Here is an 8,804-nt window from a genome sequence, read left to right as displayed (position 1 = left end):
CAATGGGGGTTCTGGGTGGCCCCTCTCTGCTTGGTCTAGGGGCGGAAGTCCCTCTTTTAGGTTGAGTGGAGATGGGTTTTGGGAACACCCTGGATAGAGTAACAACCTCATCTTGAGTCTCGTGGTTCTCCATAGCTAACTTCTGATAATGTATCAGAATAGGTTTTGCTACCAAATTATTTATCTGTTGTTACACAAAGTTGTCAGCCTATTTAAGGCCCAGGGACCAGAAGAAATAAGCAAAAATAACTCAATTAATGGTCCCAAGATGGGAGGAAGTAGGGTTGACAACCACGGAGGGGCTGAAAACCAGTTCTTGTACCAGCTCTCATCTTTCTCTTTCTCTCTGTCTTTTCTCAGGGCCTTCTCTGACCTTTTTCATGCTCTCTTTAACCATCGCTGTCTTGTCTATGTAAAGGCAACCTTCTTCTTTAAGGGCTGTACAGTCAAGAGCTGTACACAGCCTTTTCTATTGTAAAAGAGTAAATCAAGTCCACTAAAGTCCTTGTGATTTTTGGAGGTCTCTTCAAACAGCGAAACGAGGGATTTCTTCAGATTAGTGATGTCAATCTCTAGCTGTTTGATATTCTTGTCAATGGCCCGTCGAAGGTCTGAGTAGTATAAGTTCAGGGGCCAGCATCTGGATTAGAACTTCTAACAGCAGACATCACGGGTGATTCATTTATACCTGAGATACTGCCAGAGTTAAAGCTCCTGGGAGGCCCTCTTCCTCTGGGTTTTGTGAGGTTGGGTACAGAGCTGCTGCCTGGGATCTGCTCTATCCTATGTTACCTTTTTTACTAGTGATAATAGATGATAGAAAAATTTTTGTACATGTCTTTTTCCTCAATTTTAAAGCAATGTTTTTCAAACAAATATATTGTCATATTTGTTGCTACATAATACTGTGGAATAATTGTGAATTATTTTGTATTTTATATTTTCAAATAATAAAGTAGGCTTATAAGAAGGTATATTGGGAGAAAAAGCTCCTAACATTTATGCTTTTCTTTGTCAGGAATTCTTTGTTGCTTTACGGCTTGTGGCATGTGCCCAGAATGGACTAGAAGTTTCACTGAGTAGCCTAAATCTGGCTGTTCCTCCACCAAGATTTGTAAGAAATTATTTTATATGTAAAATTTATTTAATCATAAAGATCAAGGCTGGGGAGATGGTTCACTAGTTAGAGCACTTGTCTCTGTAAACATGAGGGCTGGCGTTCGAATCACTCGAACCCACATAAAAGCTGGATAGGCATAGTGAGACTGGATTCCCCAAGGTATTCTGGTTAGCTAAAGAAGTGAAATCAGTGAGCTCTGAGTCACATGAGAGGCCCTGCCCAAGAAATAAAGTGGAAAGTGAATAAAGACAACGCCTGATGTCAATTTCTGGCCTCCACACAGAAACTTACATGAATACATACTACATTCATAAAAAATTATACCACATGATTTGAAATAAAAAGTAACATTCTAATTTTTTCTACTTTAATTCCTACCACTTAGCTACCTGGCTTTATTTCTTAGTAATTACTGCTGTTACTAGTTTCCTGTATGTCTTTCAGAGTTATATGTGCATATGAAAACATAAATACACATTTCTTAATTTTCTAATGGTAGCATTTTATGTATTTGATTCTATAAACTTTAAAACAAACATTTTAAAGAGATACTTGTAAGTTAACATAAATTTTATTTACTATCCGAATAGTATTTGTTTATATTTAATATGATTTGTATAAATTCCAGCTAATAGACATAAAGATAATTTTTTAAGAAAAAGTGCTACAATGAATCGTAATTTTGTTTATATAATTTCCGTATGCAGAAATGTAAAAATGAACTCTCAAGAGTGATTGTCTTAAAAGTTTTTCCATGTAATCCCTGGCAGTAGACAAAGAGACACTTATTTGTTGGTGTTCTTACAGTCAGGGGCAGAGCAGATGGCAGTCCTTTGTTCATTTTAGCTTGATGCCTGGCTTGGAAGCCAAAGCTGTTTCATACCTGGGACACATAAGAAAAAGAGGTTTTGCATATAGGATCTCACTTTTACCAGCAATTGGTCAGCATGTCAATTTCCTTGTGCTTTTGCTTGCATACTGTTATCAGACTTACAGATCCTTATCAGCTTGGTGGCAAATGGTATGTAAAGTATAAAGAGATTTGTCTTTTTAGCTTATGGGTAAGAGTGATTAATTTTGCTCTTTTTCTTTCTTCTGAGATGGTTTTTCTGTGTCCTGGCTGTCTTGGAACTCACTCTGTAGACCAGGCTGGCCTCAGAGATCCGTCTGCCTCTGCCTCTCCAGTTGGGATTAAAGGCACCATCACTACCACCGCCTGGCTGATTAGTTTTTTGTTGTTGTTGTTTTTGTTTTTCAAGACAGGGTTTCTCGGTGTAGCCCGGGCTGTCCTGGAACTCACTCTATAGACCAGGCTGGCCTCAAACTCAGAAATCCGCCTGTCTCTGCCTCCCAAGTGCTGGGATTAAAGGGGTGTGCCACCACTGCTGGCTGATTAGTTCTTAAGATACTGAATGGTTTATATTCCACTTATGAGAATGTCTAATTTTAGACCATGGCTATTTTTCTGGAATGATTCTTTTTCTTTCTGAATTCTAGAGGTTCTTTAAAAATTAGGAAGTTAACTCTCCATCCATATCATTTGCAACTACACTCTTTCAAATCGTCATTTGCCTTTTATTGGGCTATATTATTTACCTCCACAACAAAAATGTTTTATGTAAACAAGTTGTCAAGGTAAAACTGATTGTTTATTTTTCTGTATTTGTTATTCCTATTGGAGATATGAGTGGATTCAAATCCATTCTTCGTGATAACTACTGAATATAACTACTAAATAGGATTAATACAATGTATTGAATAATCAATCTTTTTCATACCAATTTTGAATGCCACATTAGTGATGCCCTAAATTTCCATATGCATGTTGATGTTTTTATGAATTTTCTGCTCTGAATTATGGACCTGTTTATCTGTGTGCTGATTTTTACAATGTTTTAATTATTATTGTTTGGATATATATGATACTATTAGCTCCACTCCAAACTTGTTCAGAAATTTAATGGCTGTTTAATTTTAAATTTAATTTTGGTGCTGCTGGAGCTAAACCCAGGACCTTATACCTACTTGACAAGTGTTTTATCATTGAGGTATCTCCAACTCCTCTGTTTTTAAGCTTAGTGTTTTAGAAGTATTAAGACTTTTAACTTCAGAGGGCTAGAGAGATGGCATAGCAGTTAAGAACACTGGGTTCTCTCTTCCAGAGGACTCAGGTTTGCTTCTTAGCACCCATATGGTGGCTTACAACTGTCTGTAACTCCAGTTCCTGGGGATTCAACATATTTTTCTGTTCTACATTGGCACTAGCCATATATGTGGTACACAAACATACATGCAGGCAAAATAACTATACACATAAAATAAACTAATAAGCTAAAGATACTAAGGTATAATTCTAGGGATTTTTTCATATGTATTCACCTGTCTTCAGCCATGTAAAGATAAAAACTTGATTGTGCTGCTATTAGGTATCATTACAAGGAACTTATAAGTGCTAAATGAGATTGTTTGTTTGTTTGTTTGTTTGAATCTGCTTTTCTTAAATAATACTGGGTTGTAAGTATTTTTGTTAATGTTCAGATTAGATGCCTATTATCTTACTCTTAGTTGTAGCAGAAATTCCACAGTTATATGTTTTAGGTGTTGTTCTACTGTGTAGTAATTTGGCAAAATGAAAATGTTTTTATTTCAGTGGACAATAGGTTAAGGTCTAATTAAAGTAAAATAATGTTGATATCCAGCATTTTACACAAATATATTTAAATACAGAAACCACATTTTCTTCATTGATTATTAGCATGAGGACTTGAACAGTTCATTGTTCTCTTTATTTCCTAGCATGACTCCAGTAGTCCTTTGCTAACCAGTGGGACCTCAGTTGCTGAGCTCCCATGGGCTGTAAAGGTAAGGAAGTTTCTTGAATCTCCTTTGCTTCCTACTTATAAATACCTTTCTCCCTATCCTCAAAATATGTTGTTCTGCATTGGACTTTTCATATGCATGTTCAGATAGTGTAGGGAAAAATCTGAAATTGAAAATCTTGAGGAATGCCTTAGCTCTGTTAAGGTTTTGTGACATTTTAAAAAACATTTTCTTTCAAGGAACTGAAAAATAGAATATCACTGCTGTTGTGTTACTTTGTTGCTGTAGGTCTGTTGGAGGAGACTAGGTGCTCTTCAGAGCATTCCATCTCTGGGTTTGATTCTGACAGCAGAAAAAGGAAACAGTCTTTCAACTAGTCTTTAGTAGAGACACTTTGAAATTATTTAATATATTTTGATGAGAATGTTTTTAAAAAAATGTTACCTTAAAATCTTATCTGTTATTTGAGGATTTGATTCTTATATGTGCAGTTAAATCCTTTTCATGATTATTTAACTTGTCATTTTTTTTCATATTGTAGCCTGAAGATAAAGCCAAATATGATGCAATTTTTGACAGCTTAAGCCCAGTGGATGGATTTTTGTCTGGTGATAAAGTGAAACCAGTGTTGCTCAACTCTAAGTTGCCTGTGGAAATCCTTGGAAGAGTAAGATAGCAAACCTCAAATGTAGTTTGTTTGCTTGGAAACATTCTTAATGAATACCTCAGGCTGGCTTAAAACTTATGAACCTCTTGCCTGAGCCTCATGAGTGCTAAGATTTCAGTATTGTGCTAGATGCAGTTATTATATATTCTAATTTTATTCTTACCAGGAACACTAATTTAATATGTACAGATCTTACTAAAGTTGTATCAGTATAGAATTTTTTGTATTTGTAACATTATTGTCATTGTATTTCTGGTTTTAATTGTTCCCATAAAATATGAGAGGTAAGATTTAGTTATATGTGTAAGTCCATTAAGCATATTTGTATCTTTCCATGTATATGTGAATGATCTAGTTTTTTGACAGATTCTAAGGACCATCTATATTTTTTAAAAAGATTTATTTTAATTTGTGTGTGTGTGTGTGTACACATATGAGTGCAGATGCTCATAGAGTATAGACCAGGTATAGGATCCCTTGGGTTTGGAGTTACAAGAAGCTGTGAACCACCATGTGGGTGCAGAGAATTAATTCAAGTCCTCTGGAAGAGCACGAATGCTCTTAATTGCCATCTCTTCAAGCCCATACCATGTGTATTTTATGTTTTCCACCTTATGCTATGTAGTATAGGATCTTGTTTTAAGAAATATGAAATCACAAATTTTGCTCTCTGATTAGGCTTTTCGGGTTTTTTCCCTAGATGTATGTGAACCTTTAATTTGATCTCACTAAGACCTTTAAATCTTAGGATCCTTTATTTCTCCTCTGTCTTTTTAAAATTGCATTTTAATTAGTGTGTGTGTGTGTGTGTGTGTGTGTGTGTGTGTGTGTGTTGGGTATGTGCCACAGTATGCCACTGTGAAAATTAGGGGACAATTTGAGGGACTCTGTTCACTCCTTCTACCATGTAAGTCCTGGGTATAGAGCTCAGTTTGTTAGGTTTGGCAAGCACCAAGCTCCTTTATCTGCTAAACTGTCAAGTTTCTGTCTTTTGGGGGGTTTTGTTTTTGTTTTTCTCTGTGTATACTTGCATGTGGAAGCCTCAGCTGATGCTCTTCTGGAACTGTCTACCTTGTGTGTTTTTTTTTTTTTAACCTTATTTTTTGTTTTGTTTAGTTTTTGAGACATATTCTTTCCTTAACTTGGAGCTCTGCCACTCCGGTACTGGGCCCACAGGCCTGCACTACCAACACCTAGACACCTACTTATTTTTAACAATTTATTTTATGTGTATGAATGGTTTGCCTGAATATATGTATGTATGTACACCGTATGCATGTCTGGTGCTCATAAAGGTCAGAAGAGGCCATTGGATCTCCTGGAAATGGCATTATGGATGGTTGTGAGCCACCATCTGGGTGCTGGGAGCTGAACCTGGGTCTTTCCAAGAGCAACAAGCACATTGAACTTCTGAGCCATCTCCTGACACCTACCTTTTTATGTGTGTCTGGGAATTGAACTCAGGCCTTCATGCTTGCGTGGCAAGAACTCCCCTGCTCATGTGTCAGATGTTTAGTCAGTAGTGTTAGGCATAGTGACATGTTGTTGTGTAACCGCCATCACCATCATGACTTTTTCATCTTCTAAGATTAAAGTTCTATTTTGGTGTGTTCAGAAATTATTTTTTCTTTATTCAACTTGTGTGTGTTCATCTATAATTCCATATCTTTCTTCTTAGCTGTTTCCCCACATTGTTCTTCAGTTTCTTGTCTGATGAAATCATAAACTTTAACTTGAATTTCCTACTTTCCTATCTAGATCTTTTTCTTGAATGTTTTAAGACTTTAATTCTTTGACTTTGTTAATAAGTTTTTTATTTTTATAAAAAACTCAAATTTGCATATGGTAATTATTTGCCTTCTCTTTTGTTGTATTCAGGATTTTAAGAAATGCTAAAATAAATTCTTGATCACTAATTTTGTCTGGATTTCTCCCTACTGCTTGTCATTTTTGTTCTGTTTCCAATATAATTTATCTCCTTTCTTCCTTCATGTTTTACCACAACCAAGCTTTATATACCAAGCTCTTTGTGTAATTCTTTGTGTAAACAGCCACAGAGGGTCAAATCCCAGCTGCCTCCCTTCATAGTTAAGTGACTTTGGGAAAGTCCTTAGAAAAACTGTGTGTTGGTTTTCAGGTCTTTGACGTGGGCATACGTGTTTCAGTTGATAGGGTTCCAAGGACTGAATGTGATAATATATGTCATGTACTTAGTACAGAGCTTGTTACACACTCAGAAGGTTAGATGCCATGGTGGGATGGTGATGACTGCCATCACATTGCCAGAAATACTTGTGCTACCATTCCTGGGCCATTAATAAATATAGACTTTGGTTTGTTGTTTTGAGACTGTTTCTCTGTGTAGCCCAGGCTTCCCTAGAACTCATTTTTGTATACCAGGCTGGCCTTGAACTCAGATCTGCCTGCATCTGCCTACTGAATCTGGGATTAAAGGCATGCAGCACCATGTCTTTCAAAACTGGTTTTTAAAAGCTCTCTTCTAGTATTGTTTCTAACCTTTTCTCTACTGTGTGATCAGTGTGAGATTCCTAGACTTTGAATAATTCAATTTTCTTGCTTTAACCTTCTAGTAACTTCTCATTGCAACTAAGACAAAGTCCAGATTCCTTTTAAGATACTTAGCCTTAGGCACTCTCATATTCTACTAGTATACTTTCTCTTCCTGTCCCTGCACATAAAGTAAAGAACACTAATTGTTCTCACTTTCCTTTTTTAAGGTTTGGGAGTTGAGTGATATTGACCACGATGGAAAGCTTGACAGAGATGAGTTTGCAGTTGTAAGTAACTAGATGTTCTTAAAATGTAAAATATTGTCATGTGACAGCCTTCTCACACCCATACCTCCTGACAGCTTATTAAGATAGACCTTGAGTTTCCGAGCTTCCTGCATGCTTAAATTACAGTGTGTGTCGTCTGCCTTAGGAAATAGTTCCCATTTTAATTTATCCTTAGAATATGCCCATCAGATTGTAGTCATTAATGTCTTTAGAATTTATAGGTGAGTACATATATTTAATGAGTAAGAGAATGTGTATGTTTTGTCATAATTTTTTCTCACTTTAGGAACATAGGAAAGATACTCCATTAATGTGCAATAAAAATGATGGATATTTAAAAACCCTGTTATTGATCTGATGTCCACTGAAAGTTAAAGTTAATATTGCTTAAAACACAGAGAGAAAAATCACTTAAAGAAAGGCAGTAGTTGATGATAATCTCAAACTAAGTCTTTTTCTTCTCTGGCACCCTGTGTAAGTTTAGCTTTTTAGCTTTGTTTGTGATGATTTTATTTATTTATTTATTTATTTATTTATTTACTTTTTTTTAAGAGAAAGTTTCTCTATGTATCTCTAGCTGTCCTGGAACTTATTCTGTATACCAGGCTGGCCTTGAACCCAAGAGATTCAGCTACCTCTGTTTCCCAAATGCTGGGACTAAAATCTGTCACCATCACTGACCAGCCTAATTTTATTTTTAAATAAAGATATCCTAAAGCTTTTTAGTTTATTGTCTATACTAAACTATAGTATATAGTGTTTACTGTGTTTTATGTGTTTCTGTACTCACACAGTGAATACCAGCTTGAGAACTATTGTTTCTCTCCACACACACAAGCACACACGGGGCATGTGGGGTTGGAGGGCATCATTTGATCTGGCTGCTGTGTTTGTTTTAGTTGCAGTCTTTGTATAGGATAGAGTACAGTATAGTAAGAAAACAAGATCATAGTCCAGCAGTACTAAAATTATTCTGTTCATCTTTAGGATTTTGGTGAACAAAATTTTGGCTTTAGTTGTGTCAAGGAAACTATTTTCAAAAAACATGAAACTAGTAACTTTTTTAACTTTCAGAAAAAAAAATATGTTGTCTATTGGCAACAGATGGCAATCAGTGCTTTTTTTGTTTTGTTTAGTGCCTGCTTTTCCAGGAAATGACTTCATCTGCAACAAGAATGCTGACCTTGACATGCATGCTAGTCACTGTTAGCAAAGTACCAGCCTGGTACTACATATACTGTGAATTTGGTTGGAAAGGGTGTGCCCAACAGATTGTTTCTTTCTGGAGTTTCAAGTTTTTGGAGACATAAGGTTCATGTGTTTTCTTTTTTTTTTTTTTATAATTTTTTTATTGGATATTTTATTTACATTTCATATGTTGTCCCCTTACCCCATCCCC

At 35.9% G+C, this 8,804-nt stretch overlaps 1 long non-coding RNA gene and 1 other non-coding gene across 2 annotated transcripts in view; both read left to right on the top strand.

The window, feature by feature from the left end:
* The first annotated feature begins 1,015 nt into the window (after positions 1-1,015).
* The window catches only part of LOC114615855, a 12,322-nt gene continuing 4,533 nt past the window's right edge, over positions 1,016-8,804 (top strand). Inside the window, exons 1-4 of the long non-coding RNA XR_003710532.1 lie at positions 1,016-1,114; positions 3,917-3,982; positions 4,482-4,607; positions 7,346-7,405. This is a non-coding gene — a long non-coding RNA (uncharacterized LOC114615855). The remainder of the gene's footprint in view (positions 1,115-3,916; positions 3,983-4,481; positions 4,608-7,345; positions 7,406-8,804) is intronic.
* On the top strand, positions 1,879-2,016 carry LOC114615856. The gene has a single exon (XR_003710533.1). It is a non-coding gene; the product is annotated as a small nucleolar RNA SNORA48 (small nucleolar RNA).

This window comes from Grammomys surdaster, unplaced genomic scaffold, assembly GCF_004785775.1.
Source record: "Grammomys surdaster isolate TR1022 unplaced genomic scaffold, NIH_TR_1.0 169828, whole genome shotgun sequence".
In the NCBI taxonomy this organism is placed as follows: domain Eukaryota; kingdom Metazoa; phylum Chordata; class Mammalia; order Rodentia; family Muridae; genus Grammomys; species Grammomys surdaster.
Note: the sequence above shows the minus strand (reverse complement) of the source record. Positions and strands in the feature narration are given on the sequence as shown.